Source organism: Anopheles ziemanni, chromosome 2 (genome assembly GCF_943734765.1).
Source record: "Anopheles ziemanni chromosome 2, idAnoZiCoDA_A2_x.2, whole genome shotgun sequence".
Lineage (NCBI taxonomy): Eukaryota > Metazoa > Arthropoda > Insecta > Diptera > Culicidae > Anopheles > Anopheles ziemanni.
In genome coordinates, this window is record NC_080705.1 from 68162419 (window position 1) to 68182958 (window position 20540).

Here is a 20540-nt window from a genome sequence, read left to right on the forward strand (position 1 = left end):
AAAACCTTAAACAGTAGCCAAGAAGCTTTAGATAAGGATTCCATTATTGTCGCCGGTGACCCGTTCGGAACTCAGGCGGTGGCTATCAACGGTGTGGAGTGGAGAATGAAGGAGCACGAGGTAAATGATTAAAAAAACGATGGTCCGGGAACGGGCCGCAGCTTCTGGTGGACCTGGCTTCGGATATTCGGAGGACTTGGAAGAAACCGAGAACTTGGAAGGAGCCTCTTCATCGACACTCAGCTTCGCCTTTCCTTACTCTCTCGGGAACTTTACGACCGTACCGATTTTACCTCTTTATCAGCTCTGTTCTCAGGTTTTCCGTTTATTCCTCCCCACCCAGTCCCCTACTCCAGCCAAAGGGAACCGATTGATGTCCGAGGACACCAAGGTAGCGCATCATTTGGAACGCTCAGCCCTCGCTGGCTCACAATCCTATCGAACAGGGATGGCCTGGGAGATGTCCGAAGCGAGGCTCGTTAAGTTTTATGACCATCACGCCATCGAGCCCCTCTCCCCCCCACTCCTTCCCCGGGGACCCATGTTCTCTCGCGAAGTGTATAGGGTTTTTGTTTTTGGGGATCACCACGTTGTGACGCATGTCGTCGAGTGATACTTCAGATCGACTACAGGGGCGGCCGGGGCGATGCAACCGAATTGGGTTTATAGCCACCTCGGGCTGGGGCTTAAGTCGACCGCATTAACAGGTTTTTAATGATACCGAAAAAACAAGGTGCTTTGGACAAGCTCAAAAACTTTCAAATCCTCAAAAGGATGCTACAGGGCTCCGGTGAAGGATTTGGAGTTGAAGAAGCCCGTCTGATTGAGCGTGACAACGCAAAACAAAACAAAAGGTAAAACAAAGAGAAAAAATTAAGAGCTGTTCCTGATAACGCGCTCTGCAAAATCTTTCCTCCATCAATCGCACCTTGCCATTAGCTACTTGGTCGGAAATGCCACGACACGGCGGACACGAGGGAATCTTTAAGATTTTATTTTATATGTTTTAACGCGTCGCGACAATTTGGTAACGTTTTATATCTTGCTTTTTAGTTTTTGCTTTACGATTATTGCTTTTGAATCTCATTTTTATGAAAAGATGTCGGCAACCTTTCGTGCAGGCCCTGCTTTCCAGGACGGTAGTAAGTGATAAGTGTTGGGCTTCGAACTTCGAACGCTAGAGGAGTTGGAAGAATATTTAATACATAAAACGAATACTTCTCTTGTTCACCCCCGGTTCAGTTAAGTTCTGCTTTGGGAAAACATTTGAACTCGGACTTTTTCCATCCAAAATCGCCATTCTCGCCGAGGCACGAAAGCACGACTTGGAGCGACACAAAAAGGAAACCTTCGTGAAACACTTCCAGCCTCACTCACGACGGCTTCCATTTATTTCACGCTTATCTTAACTGCTCGGATAGCATTATGTGTATGCGGCAGGCGCTTTCGGCTTTTCGCCGAGCATTCCGCCGGAAGCATCAGTCGAACCCTCGGCTCCTTGGCCGGGAGCTAGCCGACGCGATAGGTGGATTCCGTGTATTTTATGTCACTCCACCGTGACACCGTTCCGGCGGGGAGATCGGGGACTTGTGTGCGGCCACCGGCTAGGAGCAGAACAATTTAAATTAATGTCGTAATAAATGGGATCTACATAGGTGTGCTGCCACGATCGGTTTAGGCTCGCGGCCACCGCCACCGTACGACGCACAATCTGGGCTGTGGAAAGAAATAAGTTTGACAGTAACCGCCGTCGAGCCGAGATAAGAGTAATTAGTACGAGCAATTGCACGGAATGGTTCTGTGCCACGGATGGCAAAAAATGTAGCTACGGAAGGTATTCTTGGAAAGAGTTTAGATCACAATGAATGTTGCAGGAATCTGACTTTACTTAACACTGTACTTTTGAAGCAAGCTAAACAAAATATAACTAAATAGAACAATAAAAGGTATAGGTTCTTAAAAAAGATAAACGTATAAAGACCTTGGTTATTCTTAAACTCAAATTAAAGTAGAGAAAGAACACAGAAGTTGTAGTAGAAAGAGAATCCTTAAATTCTACTAAGTACCAGTCAATTTTAAGATTGAAAGTTTGCATGTGTTTTGATTTATTATTCTGGATTTTCTTCATTTTCATTCGTTCTAGTAATTTTCGTTTGGTTTTTAATTGTACTATTTTTGAATCTTAGTCAATTGTCTAAAATCTTCAATAATTTTTATTTTTTCTTAGATTTTGACAAACATTACAAACATTCCGCATCTACTAAACCATTTTTCATCCAGGCCCAATTTGTTACAAATACTCCATTGGGCTCTGGGAAAAAACATTGACCCAACAATATGGAGCTTTTTGTGTCCCCCTTTCTCCTTCTTTCCCGCTGTTCTCAAGCACCCGATTACCGTTACCGTAGGCGCAGCTTCCCGCCGGAGACCGGGTTTGCAGACTTCAAAAGACTGCACCGACTGCAGGCGCCACGATTTCAATGCTGCCGATACGTTAGCTTGTGTCATTATTGTCGCAACATATAGGCGCAACCCTCCAGCTCTTCCGAGCTCTGCGCTGCCCAACAGCGGAAGCAACGTTCTGACGATGGCGCGGGAAAGCTCGCTTCCAATGCACGACGTCGGAACGTATTGGAAAAGGGGGCGACAAAAAAAAACCAAACAGTCAAACGGTGGTCGAACGCGGATGACAATAATAGTGGCCACTGCGGTAATGCTCTTCATCGCTCGGGACCTCACGCATGATCGGCGCTATTATCTGCGTCGGGACCACGTCGTTTCCGATAGGTCGTTTGGAGTTTTGCCCATCACCGCGCTCGCTTCCGGCGAAGGGTTTGCAACGGACGAAGGGGGAGGGAGAGATTTTCACGACTCCATAGATGCAGATTGGGAGCAGAACCGAGAAACGGGCCGCTGGTTTTGGGGAGGGGAGGCAAAATGGTAAATTTATGTGATCATGACCATCCTTCGGGACGTTCTTCGTTTCGTTTTCATTCTTTCCCGACCGGGCATTGGGTGGACGGTGAACGTCTGGCAGCATGGAGCGGAACCTTCAGGATCCGGGACAGGAGGGGGGGTCCGCTGGTTATGACTCCACGGAAACCACTTACCCAACGGCAGCGGCGGGTGCAAGTACTTACCCTCACGGCGAACATGGCTCCCATTGACTTGTCAGTCAAGTGTAACCAGCCGGCCACGAGAAAAGGCCACGCCGGAACGGGCGAGAAGGCATGGCCGACCCCACCGGTCGTATGGGCCGTGCCCACACGCCTCGGATGACCCCGGGGCAGATAGGACCCACAAAACAGAGCCCTCCGGTGTGCTCTTGGGGCGAGTAGAGCATCTTCCAAGAAGAATCGAAAAACAATACAGTATGTAACGCAACAAACGCTGTAATAAATCATTCATTTTATTATTTTATCAAAAGTAATCAACACTTGTGCTGCAAATTACCTCTACAAACTATTTTTTTTTGGTTATTGCTTTTGGTAACACATTCGCAAGAGTAGGAACTTGTTCAACAAAATAGTTAGGGTAAGTGCTCCCATAGTGGTGCTAGTATCAATAGTGGTTGTAGTAGAATAAAATTTTCTACGACGATAAATACAAATTTGGAGTTATATTTTCTTGTATGAAATGTTTTTTGATCTTCTGCGGAGTGTTCAAAAGATAAACCTTCCCATTCCGTAATAAATTAAAATATACAAAATTAATATTTTCCAAACAGATTGTACTAATATGCTGGATTCCTTAAGAATTTATCAAGCTGCTGGAAGACGGTGCAATCTGTCAATGCAATGAAATAAAATTTAACACTGCTAACAAAAATGACATTCATGCAACGCGAAGGTTTACGGTGATAATAGATGTTTTACAGAAGTATGATGTGTAAATTACATCATACAGTTAATTGTATGACTAACTGCGCGACTTTTGGTACCATTACCTTGTCTTGAATAACATTTCCTATATTTTTGATTGCCTTCTATGCCTTAGTATATTTAATATCAATAAGTTAGTTCTTCTAAATGAGAAGTTGACCTGTGAAAAATTGTTGTAATCATAAACACCATAATTATGCCAAAAAGATTTATCACAATTCCCTTATTAAAGTACTTACATTTGCATCAAAGTGACACTCATTTAATGACTAGTAGCTAATTTAACTAGTTTCCCTATTTTATTAAGCAAAGTGTACTTTTTGTACTGTATTAAAATTTTGTGGATTATACCACAACCAATTCAGTACGTAAATTGGTAAATTGGGTCTAATCGTTAAAAGATTAGAATCAGGTTGGCCGCAAGCATAATATACCTATGACAACCCTACTTGCGTTTTGTCTGCACTTCACTGTACGCAGCCCGCTTACGGAAGAGACTCTTCCGAAAAGAAAAAATACAATACGTCCACAAGGCCTTTTCGTCACATTGCCTTCAAATGTGCCCCGTCTTTCGTCTTTCGATTTCCTTCCCAATGATCCACCGAATGTTCATCATTCCCGTATGAAATGTGTCAAGAAATTACTGTAGTTTAATGAAGTTTTATTTGTCCGGGCGCCCGGTGTCTCCCCACCGTCATCACCGGAGAACAAGAGCAATCAGTGAGGGCACCACACAAAAAGGAAGGGACGCACACACACACACACACACACACACACACACACACACACACACACACACACACACACACACACCAACGAAACGCGAGACCTGCCGTTAAAAGGCTATCAAAATTAATTACATTTCCGGATTGCGTACGGGTTGGCCACGGCCTCCGGACGGTTCGTTGGTGGTCCCGAAGGCCGCCGCTGAAGTGGAAGCTGACGGACGGGGGTCAACCTGTGCCGGAATTGGGCGCTGGAAGTTGACTCTCTCTCTCTCGGCTCGAGGGCTCTTGAGTTGCGCCGGGCGAGATAAACTTTGGCTCGTATCATCGACAACGATGTTTTTCCGCTGTCGTCGTTGTCCGTCGTTTTCGATTGTCCTCGAGCATGGCACCTTTGACATGGAACGGCCTTCGGTCGTCCTACGAATGAGCGAGTCGGTGACGTTAAAGTGGGGTTGGTAAAGATTGGTTGAATAATTGAATGAATACCAAACTGTTTCGATCGGAACTAATTATTTGCCTACAATTGATTTTATAGAAAAATTTTCATTAATGACTCGTGAAGGTAATTTTCAATGAAATTACAGAAACTCACATCGCGGATATTTGACACCTCCACCGAAGCTGATGCTCCTCATTAGATCCATTTGGAATGACAAAAGGCAAAGATTTTCTCATGCTCGGAAAAAAAGAACTGGAATCGTGCTTAACACATCGTTCCTCAAACCAACTGCATGTCAAGGAGATAAATTAAGAAAGACAGCATCACCCCTCCCATCGTGCGCGCACACACACAGCCCCCCTCCAAAATCCAACATCGAACGGACGCCAGGAGACGATTTCCGCAAGCGCCACTGCGCTTCCCCGAAACCATTCATTTGTTACCAAATTGTTCCGTACCATTTTTCTTCTCTTTTGCCAACTTCGACTTGCGGAGTATCATTTACTAAAAGACGCCGGTTTTCGCAAAAATAAAAAAAAAGTAAAGCCGTTCAGCTTCTCTCTCTCCCACACATGCTTCGTGTGCCGCTTCGATCGCTTTGTACTTTCCGACGAAACCGCCGAATGCACTTTTTCGGTGGACGGCGGTGCAGCCTTTTGCCACTGCCGGGTTTTTCCCCCCACTGGTCCCCTCGCTCAAAATCCTCTTTCGAACGTTCCCCCAGTTGGTGGGTAACTGGATACTGTTGTGCATTCAAATTGGGTCCGTCCAGTGGTGACCGAAATTTGGTTTTAAAAATGCAGAAGCAGCGTTGGTGGTTGCTTGCGGTGCATCGATGCACTTGCCTTTCTTTGCTTTGGCTCGCTTCTCTCTGTCCCTTTTCAGCACGAGTCGAGTGAGGCGAGTGTACGGAGGCAAGGCCACCCCGAAATGGCCCAGGTTGGACATGCACACCGAGCGCCACTTTTTATCATGCGCGAGCGCCATGAGCACTCGAGTGCATTTTAGGGCTTATTTTATGATGTCGTTTGCAAATCGATCGATGGCGATCAGAAAAAAAAACCGTCCCGCAAAAGTGCATATTGCATACATCGAAAAAGAAGAGGGGAGTAACGAAGGAAAATCGATTTGAGTGATTCCATGGAATTTGGGGACAATTTTCACACGCTTGGATAACTTTCTTCTACCTAATGAATAATGAAGTTGATTAACATTTCATCTGATTTTTGATCTTTATACCTTTCGCTTAAAAGTTTATTTAATACAAGGAAAGAGAAAAATAAATACATCAAAGGAACCTGTGGCAAAGAAAATCGAAAGTCAAGTGCAATGAAAAAACTGACGCCAGCGCGAAGGAATGAAGTACGAACAGAAACATCCCAAAATGACACCATGTTTTTTTTCCAGGAGCTTCTTGGAAGTACAAAGTGAAAGAATAATAACTTGAACACAAAAGAAACAAAAACCTCACAGGCACACTCGACGAAAGGATTAATAAATGTAAGCATTTAGTCGAGTATTCGCGGAATGTTAGCGATACCTTCCGCCCGTTGTGTGTGTGTGTGTGTCTGTGTAGGGTGCACCCGATGCATTCCGCTGCGCATTCTGCGTGGTCCTTGACAAGCGGCGCCATTGACGCCAAAAAACCCGTGAGACGTCGCTGTCGTCGTCGTCGGCGGCGGCGGCGTCTGCCTTCGTTCGTTAGTTCGAGTGGCAGGAAGAAAGTAACCCTATCGGCACTCGCCGCGGCCCGCCCGTGTTGGAATATGATTAATCTTGAAATATGAGATCGCAACGTGTCGGTTTGGGTTTTGCGAAGCAAACGGCCTGTTGTCGGTTGGAAACCGAGGGATTTGCTTTTTTGTTTGGTGTCTTCTTTCGCATCATTCCGCGGCATGCTGTGGCGGTACGGCTTTGGAAATTAATCCTACGCACATCCTGACACATCCTGTGGCATCGCGTCGAGAGGAATGGCACGGATCTCGTTAGACGGAAGTTGGGCAAGTTGTGTTGCAGCGAAAAGGGAAGTGGCCAATACACACACACACACACAAACAGTCTCTGGCAACGGTATTTATGATGCCCGATGCAGAAATGTGCATCGGCATGGAACGGAAACGCTCTGGGGTGGATGCGCTTGGTCGGATCGGGGGAGAAAACCATGCTGCGGCGGCACCAAACCCCGGGCCGCAGCATATGGTTGCAATCATCGGCTCCCGGGGAGGGCCCATAAATTTGAAGCATAAGCAGAAGTGGCGGAGAGTTTTTCCTCCGCGCCGTGCGTCGGTGGGTGAGGGCGAAAAATAATGAACCGTGCGCCGTTTATTGACTTTAAAGAATGGTCCGTTTATGGACGATCGACGCGATATGGATGCGTGTGGTCCCGGTGTGTGAGGCTGGAAACGGAAAATTTCCCGTTTTCGTGTTGCTAAATGTTTATCGGCCTATAGTGGAGGTCTAGGTCACACGCGCTCTAACTCTAACAAACCCGGAAAAAAGGGTCACGTGGAACAGTTGTAAACAGTGCGTGAATTATAAAAATATACTAACTTTGGCAAGATTGCTGGGAAAACAAGTGTGCTTGTTGTTTAATGATCGTCCCTATTTGTTTGAAGCATCCAACCAAATCAACTTGCCATCCGATGTTGTAACATGAGGCGTTTAGTATAAACGGTCAAAACGTACAATATGTCCTATATTTGTACAGATGAAAACCCATTTGTTTACGAAAGAAAAAAATCATAAACAATTTAATTGCATGTCACTGGGTTTGTGGGTCATAAAAAACAAACATAAATAATTTAAATTCAAGAAGAAAGATGTAAACTACTTCTCATCTAGTGTTCTTTTAGTGTCAATAAAACTCTATCGAAACTATGTAGGATACATTTGCATGATTGTGGAATGAGTAACAGCTATTGTTTATTTGAGCCTATATTTAACCTACTTAATTTATCAATTCCTTTAATTTAAGAAAGAAAGAAATACAGCGTGAAAGACTATGACTAAAAATCTCGTTTGTTCTGTTGAAGTTTACGTTGAAACAGTAAAATCGAAATGAAAAAAATCCTTAAAAAGTAGCAAATAAAGAAATGATTTATACTCTAATGCAGTGATGTCAAACTCGTTTCACCTTGAGGGCCGCATTTCCTCCCAAAATAGGTTCGCGGGCCGCATTTTCTCCCAAAATAGGCTCACGGGCCAAACCATATAATTGATTGTAGTGATGAAAATATGTTCTTATCAATGTGGTTTTATTTTAACAGTCAATCATGTTTTACATTTTCACATTTTTTCATAATATATTACTTCTTATAAAATTTACAAATTTTGAGTAAAAGAGAGGGTTTGTTGCTCAATCGTTTTCTAAATTTTAACGAATTCAAATCAAGTTTATTGAAATATATGTTGCAGTTCAACACTATTGTGTATTTTGTTAATGATTTTAGAAAAGTTAAGGTATATAATTACAATAGCTAACATATTGCTCCGCATTTGTTATTTTGTTTGGAATGGTCTTGTAGTTCATCACGTTTGTTTTCTATAAACACTATTTATCCACTTGTCTAGAAAAATCTGTGTAAAACCTTTGCTGCAAAATTGCATATCACTTTCTTATTGAAATTGTTTAAATTGACATTCGTTCAGTTCTCTTGCGGTTCGCAGCTCGTGAAAAAATTTACATTAAATATTTTGGTATTTGCTATAAGCCAATACTCAAGGATCCAAACTTTCGATGTAATGTTTCATAGGGGTCGCGGGCCGCACCCAATGTTCTTGCGGGCCGCATGTGGCCCGCGGGCCGCATGTTTGACATCCCTGCTCTAATGTAACACGAAATGTAATAAAGATACTTCATGTTTGCTCCTCATGACACTAGTTTTTAAATTTTAAATAGAATGCAAAACCTTATCCATAATTCTAATTTCTTGATTTTACGGCGTGAAATAAAATAAATTTGAATTTTTTACAGAAAATAACCTAGTTATGATCACTATCCTAGCTAAACCATCCCGAAAATGATCACCTATGTATAGTTAAACCAGTGGCGGTTTTAACGGTGCGCGGACTGAGTGGCCGCGGGGGGCCCCGAGCTTGCAACGGGCCCCGAATCTTCAGCGGCCAAGTTTGTAAAAGTTATACTTAAACAAATACTCGATAGAATTCATCAATTTGCTCTTATGATCGACAAGTAATAAATTGTAACTGGTGGATAGATATGATGGACACAGTGGATATTTTTACTGTGTCCTATAAAAGTTAATGCTAAGAACCATCATAAAATAAAGAAAGTTTGGTCCAGTATATAATCAGAATTGAAGAGTAACAGAAGATACATTTTTTATAGTTTATTAATTGTAAACAAGCATGTATTTGCATCAAAACAACAACATTTTGGAATATATCAAGCATAAGAATAAAATAATGCGAATGAAAAACTTAAAAAATTTCGATGTAAGCAATGCGTTTGTTCTGCATACCATTTTTAATTCTTGCATACCAATAATTTAAAAATTCTTTATTGCATAAGACTTGTTAAACAACATAGATAGAACTTCGAGGAGTCAGCCAGAAAACTTTTTGATGATAAAATAATATCTAACATTGATTTTATTGAAATGAAAAAATGATGATGAGTCCCACCGCTTACCCCTACATAGGATTGAGAGGGACGAAAGTATCTTGCGATATTGAATATTAATCATCAAACGAGAGGGGGCATTGGGGCATTACTCTCCAGAACAATCGCATCCATCTCTGCTCCATTCATACAACGGTCGCCATCAATTGCACAAAGAGGTACATCTTAGATTTCCCAACTAGCAAAAGGGGACCACTTTCCGGAGTAGGGCAGGTATTTTCGCACAGATTTGGTTAACACCGCCAGCTATCAATGGTTGATAGTGTGGTGAAACCCACCAGTACTACTTAAGGGACCTGATCTTGTTCCTTGCATACAACGGTCCCGAGCAATCACCTCGAAAGGCAAATCGCCGAGTCCCCCAAGGTAACGAGGCACCACCTTCCGGAGTGTAAAAGGGTATTTCTGCTCTGTTTGTAGTTCACACCGCCAATTACCATTGGTTGATAATGTGGTGCCACTATCAAGAACAGAAAGGGACCCAACTACAGCGAGATGTGTAGATACTACTAGTTCTTTTCGTACAGCCATGTCCACCAATTGTCCTCATTTACGCGCGCGTGTCTCAAAACTATGTAGACTCATTCATTCTATTAAGTTAAATTAAATAATAAAAATAAAAAGTCCCTGTTAATTTTTTAACTCATCATCACCATAGTCAAAGACCGTGTTGACAAATGCAATACTACGGGGCTCAAAAACTACAACATTTACTAAATACATTACAAGCACAGCGTCAGACCACCTGCTTCACGTATACGGCGCATAGGCGTTTGAACTCCCTTAGATTTCGCGCTTGTTTAATCTCTCTCGGCATCCCGTTGTACCATTGTACTCCTTTAAAAAACAACGAATTTCGGGCGTTTCCGGACAGATAGCTGGGAAGTCTCGGCTCACCGAAATGCATATAAACAAGACGAAAATCTGTTACTTTTTACGATAGTGCGGGGGCCCCATTCATTTAACCGCTTAGGACCTCCAAGAATGTAAATCCGCCACTGAGTTAAACTGGAATTCATCAATGGCTTTTGACAAGAATCGAACGTATCACAAGTTCTGCTCTACGTATCGTATCACAACACCTCTATGAAGAACAAATAACGGTTTTTCGGTATATAAATTGAAGAAACTCGAGCTGAGATTTTCTGTAACATTTCCCACAAACCTGATGTCTAAATAATACGAAGTGAATTCTAAGGACGGCTTTGGGGATGAAAAATGTCTTCTTAAGAGACATGAGAGCGGTAAGATAGCTCTTTCCATCTTTAGGGGCGTTAATGGTACGTTTTTCTCATGCTTGAAGACACCATCATCTACGCCACGAACTGTCCTTAATTTGTTCCCCTCGGACCAAACTTTTGATTGTCGTGGAAAAATATTGATACTACAATTTGTAGCAAACCTTCAATTCGCCCCCTCCAATCTCCGCACGCAATAACTTTATTACACCCTTATTTATGTCCCGTGCACGCCTCGTCCAACCCGAATGGCTTCCAGAGTCCTTGGTGAAAATTCGGGGAAATGAATTCGATCGCTTCCGAACCGGGCAGAATAAAATAAAAAGCACGAACGATTGTGTTCGCGTAGGAGTGAAGATTTACCGAAAACAGACGCTTCTAGCCGCCATAAATCAGACACACCTCATGCTGCGGTCAACTCCCCTGCCGACCGGTTGTCGCCCGGATCCTTCCGATCCCCGGGTGTAATCTTATCGGAATCGACGTACAGCGCCAGGATACCGAGCTCTTGTGAGGAGCCGAGGACGAAAATGTGCCCAGAAAAAGTACCGAAAAACATGACAACCAGACACGGCACAGGACAATCACACACATACACACACATACATAAAAGATCGATCAGCGATGCGGAGACACTTTCGGTCACTTTCGGCACGGCGGCGGCGGCGTTGCATCATCGGCGCAGCATGGGACCTGTGTCGGAATCGATATCCCACGCTGCGTTTCTGGTTTGATGCTGGCGCATGTCGCCGATCCGCCGGCCGGCTGATGTCCGTTCTAATCTGGCAACAAACTGTCAACAAGTTCCGAAAACGGATTCTCCTCCTTTTTGCCGAAAAACCGACCGAATGAAGGAAGCCGCCGGCGTGGCGCAAGATGCAGTTTCGTTCCGTTCCTTTGCCTTCATTCTTTGCGAGCTGGAAAAACCAAAAACGAACCGAAGATAGAAGCAGTTTGAAAATAATCCACGCAGCTCACAGATTTGCCGGCCGATCATGTCGTCCGATTCGCGACCGGGAATAAATCAATTTGGATCGATTTTCGGTCGCTTTGCGGCCGTTTGCGATTTTTTTTCCTTTTCCGCTCCCGACACATTCGACAGCACGCTTTCCTCTGATGCCGACGAAGCCGGGAATGTCTTTCGACTCCAATCGATCAGCGTCACGGGCGATCATCGATCGATCGATCGATTCGCCGATCGATTGCGAAGGTTCCGACCGGAGAACGCTCGCTTCTTTTCAGCCGCACAAGGCAAAAAGGCAGCACAAAACGTCGGAGGAAATGTAAATCGGCATATGAGTCGGTGAACGCGCGGTAAATCGAATCGATTGATGGGATGAATATCGCCCGAGACACCGATTACCCCGGACGGGGCGGCGGATAAGGAAGGGGCGGCCGACGGTGCAGAAAGGCAAAGGAAACCGTGAAAAAATGCAATCCCATCCCAAGCCTCGGAAGCGGCACTTGTTTGTCCTGGTGTCTCCGCTGTCTGCGGCTGGATACGTATCCTTCTTGTTCCCCTGCTGTCCCCTTGTTGTTCCGACAGCGACAAACAGGTTGATGCGATGATACGATCAGATAAGACTCATAAAGTTGTTGAAAGGTTCCGTCTCGCACGCCTCGCACCTTTTTCCCCTACTCCCAGCCGTCGTTGCCATTTGACCTGGGACGCTGGCAGCGTAAGGAGTCGCAGGGCGGCATGGAATATATATCATCCAAAACTTACACCCATTCCGTTTCCCATTCGTTCGACCTATTCCGTTTCTTTTTTTTAGTTTTCTATGATCCTGCCTTAATCCTTCTGCGGTGAGATCTCACTCGAAAACCTGTTCTTGCAATGAACAGAATTTTGAGTTCTTAGGTTTAAGGTAACGTACGTAATGCGATGTTAAGAGATTGCTCTAACATGAACAAAAGCACTCCATGATGCATTTATGTCAAGTACGTTTAGGCCAAATAGTTTGATTTTATTTGGTTTGTAGACAAAAGCTTCCAGTGTAATCTGTAGCCAAAACTAACAGGAATCAAGACAAACTTTACAATATAGTTTTTAATATTGTTGAATAAATTGTACACCAAAGAACTTTCCTTACTACTTATATCTTGACTTCAGGAGTCGTGAGAACAAACCCGCCCGATAGAGTTCAACGCTGCTTTAGGACTCGTGGCCCCTGAGCATCCAAAAAGTTTGCCTACCAAAACGAGCCCAGCGGAAAAAAACCCTCAACTGGGTTAGGTTCCGGAGCCCATGGCCACGAGACAGTCTTCGATGCCTTTTCGGAGGAGGATGGTTCTTTTTTTTTAGTTCGCACTTGTCCGTCTTTCGTCTGAACAAACCTTCGCTCGATCGAGGAAAAACGATGCACACAATTTTTTGCGAGAAGGTTCTTCCCCCGGACCGGAAAGTAAGTTTATTACGAGCTCGGTGGCGCCTAAGTGATTGCATTTTAAACGCGTCGTCGCTCGGCCACATTCGTTTCGTTCCGGTGCATTTGGCAGGCCGTTTTGGCCGGAGCGAAACGTGCGTTGAAAAAACAAAGCATAACGGAATGAGGGGAATAGATGGGAAAAATATGCTAACTACGGTGGAGTACTTTAATGGTTCGTATTTTTGAGATCTTTGCTGCACCCGTGATGAGGCTGCCGTTTTGTGCACGAAAAGTAAGTCACTGGCAAGACAAATTTACCAGAGTTTGCGGTACGGTGCTTGGTATAGGATCAAGAAATCGTTATCAGATGCGAAAGAAAGTTTAAACCTTGAATGAATGCAGAAGTCTTATAAAGAGAACAATCTATTGTGAAACAAACCGAATTTGTGATTGTAAAACATCTTGTTCCAGTCAAAAAATGTTTCTTTCAAATAATAAACCTGCTGATTCACTCCTAGAAAACGGATCTACCGACATGAATGAACGAACTTGTGAATTACTCCTAATTCAATAGAACTCTTTTGAATCAATGGTTTATATTTGCTATCCAGTTAGAATTTTTATTACTTTTCAGGGTTTTATACTTGCTTTCACTTTTATAAAATAATAGTTGAGTGCATCATAAATAAATCCGAATCCATCAAGTAAAGCTTCTTGGTTTTCTTGCGGCACGTTTTTGTTCACTCCTTTTCCTAGTTTTTTTAATATTGATTTTTTATTGATGTTCTCTATTTCAAAAAGCTCTGTGTACGTAGTGAATAGTAGAAAAGTGAGTTTTTTATAAAGAGGTATTGATACAACAAAACAACCTTGTTACAAAGCACAAGGTGTTCCGCTCGGACAAACATCCCCTTGAAACTTGTGAAAAGAGCCACCCGTTCGTGTGGCAAACTGTCGGCCAAAGTGTTGTGCGCTCGAAAACCTATCGAAAAATTACAACATGATTATGGAACAGAGTGTAACAAAAAACCAAAAAAAACCAACCGACAGCCAAATGATCTACAACACCGACGGGTGTCCCTTTCGGAAGCATTTGCCAACCGCACTTCCCTGTCGCCCCTAATCGTCGGTGGCACCTGTCCAACCCGCGAGCGAACCACACCAAGACGGCCGACTTATCGCGATCGTTGTAAATCGTCTTCAAAGCGCCTTTTTTCCACGACGCAATCAAACGTGGTCCTGTTTGTTCGTGCTCGTGTTTGGTTTTAGCTAAGCGCAGGCGGCTGATCAAGCGACGATCCCGGCTACTGCGATCATAATAGTCGTCGTGCCTAGCCGAGGCCTACTGTATAAGATGGCTAAATAATAATCTTGAAACACCGAGACGTATGAAAAAAACAAGAAGTGGACGCAATGGGACGCCGTGCCCAATAAAAGTGTCGTCGTGGTTGAGGGTCCGCGCCGCATTGGGGGAGGAATGAACAACATGGGAGAAACAACGAAAAAAAGGCAGTAGAAATGGCGTCCTACACAAGTTTTATCACCACGAATGAACCGAGAGACACCCAGCGCTAGGCTAACGAAATAATCAATTATCCACCGACCGGAACCTAATTCCCCGAGCCGACCCAAATGGGGCTTGGCAGTTGCGGGCACCGAAAGCTGCACGGTCCAAAAATGGAAGTGGCTCATAAAAGCCGACCCGAACGACCGTACGACCAGATAATCACAATTGTGTAATAAATTCTCTAACCAAAACCCCGACCCAAGACTTAGCACTGGAAGGCCCCTGTTTTCTAGCCTCATTCAATATTTTGGCCCGGTGTCCCGGCGTCGCTTTTCGGCTCCAAAACCAACACTCGAAGGCGAGGTCCTTGATTATTAATTGAAATAGATACCACCAGTCAGCTCCCGGCGTTTGGTGTCGCACATTTTAGGCTGCCTTTGCAAACGGGTCAGAGTACGGTGGACGTACATGTACATCTGTCCTTTAAAAAAGGCGTCGGACCACCTGCCAGCCACCCGAGACTCGAGTCACGCACGGTCCAATATCTCCAAGGACTCCCCGGTGGCGACTGGCGACAAACGATCTAATTATCGGCACGATAATAGAGCAGAAACAAACGGACTAAACTTCTTCAGCTGGAAAGTATCAGCGTTGCAGCTACTTGAAACCCGCGGATGCCGCCAAAGGGCACTTTCTCCGGTACCTGCTAGAGAAAGGCGCACTCTGGATGTATTAAAGAAAAACCGCTACTACTAATCGCTGTCTCACAAATCGGTTCTAAGTGCCTGGCTCTCGTGCTCCCGGAGGTCTTGTGTAATGATTAGAAAATGATCTTTTCAGCTGCCGGTTCAAGAGCTGCCGGGAAACGGCCGAAGTCGTAAATCTAGATCGTGTTCTTGATCTTCGCATAGGGTCTAAACTCTCTCGCACTTAAAAGAGTAGCATTTTATCGATTGCCCTCACGAAGCCCTTTGTGGTTCCGCGTGGATGAAAGTAGTTGCGTACTTTCCCCGCCAAAAACGGCCTCGTCCTATGGCGCGTTCGACAAGATCAAAGACGGAATGGTTCTTTATCTAGTATTCCCGCGAAAGTGAAGTGCCACCGAACGCTGGACCTGCGCAGGAGGATCGAGATCACCCGCATTCCTAAGCCACGATCAAGTGTTCGTTTCGAGGAGCCAGAATGTAACCCGCAGATGCAGGTTTTAGAGGTTAGGGTACCTCTGGCACAACCGCTGTCCACAAGCCTTAAGTAACCGGTGAGGACATAAATTATAATTGCTCTCGAATTTTGTCATTTACTCGGCCTTCGACGGGGTGCTCTTTTCTTGTAAGATTTTCTGTAAAAGATAAATTAATCATCCGCTGGCGGAAAAAATGGAACAAAGTGAAAATAAATATGGCGACAATTTTCGGCGCTTGTCACCCGACTAGCAGCTGGCCCGTTGCTCTTCGAGGGATTGGTCCGAAGGATTTGTTTGCTTCGTTGGATCACACAACAGCAAATTGGAAGCACCGGAGGAAAAATGTAAAAACGTACTAAAATAACATGGGTCACCATTTTGAAGGCACCTATTGGAAAAGAAACCACACCAGCACCGAAGAAGAAAAGGTTCTGCCTGATGATGTAGCCAATTAAAAAATTAAACCCATAGGAATGACGAAAAACACACTCATGAACCCGAAAGGCAAAACAAACCTTGCCCGGAAGCCAAACCAGCGGGGGCATCCCTAGAATGGTGTGTGGCGTTTATGATACTGCAGGTGACGAGTCGAAGTGTCCTTTCAGTAAAACGTATTTAAAATGGATTACAACCAGCTCTTGTAATTCGTGTAAAATTTCCCCAATTTATTTACAATAGGATTGTCTCCTCTTTCCGTTTTTTTTTATGGCGGAAGCTGCAGGAGTCGAACCGATCCGCGTGAGGTGTCCTTTTCTTAGACGAGATTTATGGCACTAATCATCACGGTTAGTGCTTCTTGTGCAATATAATTTATGACAGACGCAGATGTTGTTCAAGTTTTTGGTATGAAACAAAAAGTGTTTAGAGTGTTTTATATTACATGGAAAGTAATAGAAGAGGCTCAACTATGTTTGAAAAGGGCAATCAATTTTACAATTAAACAATTATTAGGTGTACAAACTATATTATCAAGAAAATGAAAACCGTTTTTTGGAAGTTCACTTGTAGATTTCTTGCATAACAATACGAAACAAAGGGCTATTTTATAAGAGTTCCGTAAAAATCCACGATATTTAAAATTTACAACAATAACGAACTATGCTACTGTGACTTATTTTCTCCTTAAAACATTGTAAAACATTCATTTGTTAAGGCCGATCCTCGTCTGTCTCCAACGTGTGTAGCACAATCTAACAGTTGTTAGACGTCGTAAATCGAGCGATTAAGTAGATAAACCCACATCATGTGGCGGTCTTCCCCCCACCAGCGACAAGAGGTTGCCTAGACCACAAGCGACTCCCCCTCCCCCTCCCCACCCGACCAGGTCACGCCCCGTGAGTGCACGCGTGCGCACGATATTGGAGTGTTATTTTTGTAACACTCATTTCGGGACGCTCCCTGATGGGATGAGACAGGCTGCCACCTTCAGTTTCGGTTCGGTGACTTCTTCGCGCACCGCGGCGAAGGGAAGCGTTGCCGTTTGATCGCCTCGCCGTGGCCATTCGTGTGCGCCGTGGCGTAACTGTGAAAGCGAACGCTACAGCGTAACTAGCGACACCCGAATGTGTTGATAAGTAAAATTAGCTTTTCAATCTCGAAAACGCACCACACGCTCAAGCGCACGGTTGGTGTGTCTGGCAAGCGGAGGGATGTCTTCTACGCCACCCTTGCGCGAGGGAGCCGTCGAGGTGGAAAAACGGAAAATTGATTCGTCGATGAGGGGGTGGAACTGAAAGAAACCGACCTGCCAGGGGACGCGCGGAACTGGGCGGCAACCAAAATGGTGGAAATTAATGAAGCGAACTGCCATCGGCGCATTTGCCTAATGGTGTCTAATTTTGAAATCCAAAACCATGACACTCGAGCTCGAGATTCGGACAGATCGGGAAAGGGGTTTGGTAGACCTTTCGCAAGCGGAGATGGGAAGCGAAGACTTTCCGCGGGTGATGAAACGTTCCCGACTGGGGGCGGGGGAAGACTAATTTTCCGGCCACTGAAAAGCCGCCCCGTCGGTGACTAATTGTATGCAATTGGAAACTAATTCGCTGGAACTGGCCTCGGTGCGATTGGATGGAAATTGCATTCGAATGGAACCCCTTACGGGAGAACGGGTTGTGAACGGTGAGCGATCGGACCAGTGGGTCGATTTAATTAAAAAGCAATAAAGGGATGCCATAAATCAACGATCGTGCCAAAGATAAATCAAATCCGAGCAATAGCAATGCTGCTAAAGTGTAAATGTTACGGACAGGATTCTTTCGGGATCGTTTGACTTACGGAACGATCGTTTTAGGAACAGCTAATGCACTTTTACATCGATTGTGGGCGATTGAAAGAGGTAATGGAATGCTCTTGGTCGATGCTTGAAGGATGGTTAATGTCAAATTTGACACGTACAATCTTCAAATTACGATCCGTAAAATTCTGGTGATTCTGCGTAACCTGATTTTTTCGCCACATCTTCGATTTTACTTAAAAACGCACATAAATCACCGGCGTGTAATGCTAAAAGCTGCGCACTTCACTCCAATTGCAGGACGTTTTCTTTGTGGTGAATGTTTTCCATCATAAGGATGATGGTTTGAATGTTTTAGTTTGCCTAATTGAGTTCCCTCTCGAGATTCATGTTGTTATGGGAATCTTATTGTACCAGTTTTTCTCGAAATGAAATCTGCTTATCGCAGAATAATTGAAAATGAGCAAAATTTTGGGATCTAGTGATCAATTTGGTTATATTTCAATTCTCTCATTACACGGAAGAAAATCCAAGTTTAAAATTCTACGTCCAAAAGGTCTAACTAGGCGATTTGTGAAAAAGTAGTATCACTGCTAAATGGAAGTTTTTGTCGAATATATTTTATGAAATTAAATAGCACAATGCTATTTTAAGTGTAGGACCCCCATGTAGAAGTTTTAGCGTATTTTTAAAGTTGTCAAATCCCCACGGCTTCAAGACGTGTATAATCATAGGTTAAATAGTGGAAATCGTATAGTTTAAGTTATATCGCTGCAGTTGCAGCGCAACGGAATTATTTGGGCATGTATTTTTGTACTTCTACATGGCATTAGCCGTGTGGTTTTAGCCCGATCGACGGCCATTTTCTGCTCCAAGGAAGCCTCAGAAAAAAATCTAGAAAAGGCTTCCAACCGCAAGACGAACAAACCCCTTAGAACGGGGAACGTGCGTTCTGCGTTCGACGATAAAAAATGTTCGATACAGGCTCACGCCATTTCTGAAAATCGAACCCTCCCGAGGGTGAATGTAATAAAGTGAAATAAATAAATAACCAATTTCCCCCCAACGCGAACGAAACAACGGGGAAAGCACAGAGCAAGAAAGGCAAAGACGAATAAGAGCGGAATAAGAGTTACCATCGTGGTGTTTGTGGGTTTCTAACGAAGCTACAATCCAAAGTAGGCGTTCCCAAGGGTCGGACCAATCCGGAGGGTTTCGGATGGAAAAAAGGGAACATAAGAATGTGTGCGTGTTTGCTTGAGGGGTTGCATTTGCATCCTTTTTTCTTTGCAGTTGGTTCGTCGTCGTGCAGAAGAAGTGCACTTTTCGTTGGATCCACAGTTGGCTTTGGACGGTTTGCGCTGCGAATGAAACGCATCAGTCGACACGCAAACGGCACGCAAACACATTCACCGCTTGGTGGAGCTACCTGCGTACACACACACACACAGTTTAGACCTAAGCCGTCCCGGAGGACGAGTGGGGGACACCGGGCAAGGGGTTGGTCGTTTCTTCAAAGCCTTCGACGAACATTCGACGTCTGTGTCCGCGTGTTTCCGTCGACGCGGATGTTCTCTCTCCGACCGCAACTCGCGTCGGTGGTGGTTTTAACGTGAACGGGAGCGAAGAAAACCAGCTTCATAATAGTAAAACAAACAAAAAAACCAATCACTCCAAACCACCCTCTCTCGCTCTGGCGGCCAGTTTTTCGCGGTGATTTGCACACGCGAGCCCCTCGGCGCAGTGCCATTGTGTTTGTGGACCCACCAACCGGCTGACGGACGGGGAGAGCAAAAGCGAACCAAAACGAAAAGAAAAGGAAACCAAACAACCATAAACAAGAGAAACGACGACACGGGCGTGCAAAGTGCAACGGAACCACACGTCCACCAGGCGAAAACGGAAAAGGGCAGTTGAGAAGCGATTTGTTCCGTGGCTGGACGTGAAAAAGAAGTCGCGTGAAGTCGTAACCGGGACGAAAACCGAGCGCCATTGGAAAACGGTGCAATTTTTAGTGAGACTGATCAGTGTTTTGGGGGTGGAAATTGATTGTATTAATTCAACATGAATCAAGCTGCTTTCCAAATAATTGGAAACACATCGGAAAAACCATCGGTGGAGTGAATTGTACGTCCAAACCGTAGTGAAAAATTGTGCTATTTTTGTAGCTCGACTAACCCATACCACTTTTATGATAGGCATTGTGAGTTAAAAATGTGCCCCCGTTGTGTTAAAACCATGGATTAAAATTAAATGCCAACCAAGTGATACCGTAACGCCAATTGAAGTGAATTAGTTTAGGCGAAGTGCAAACGTT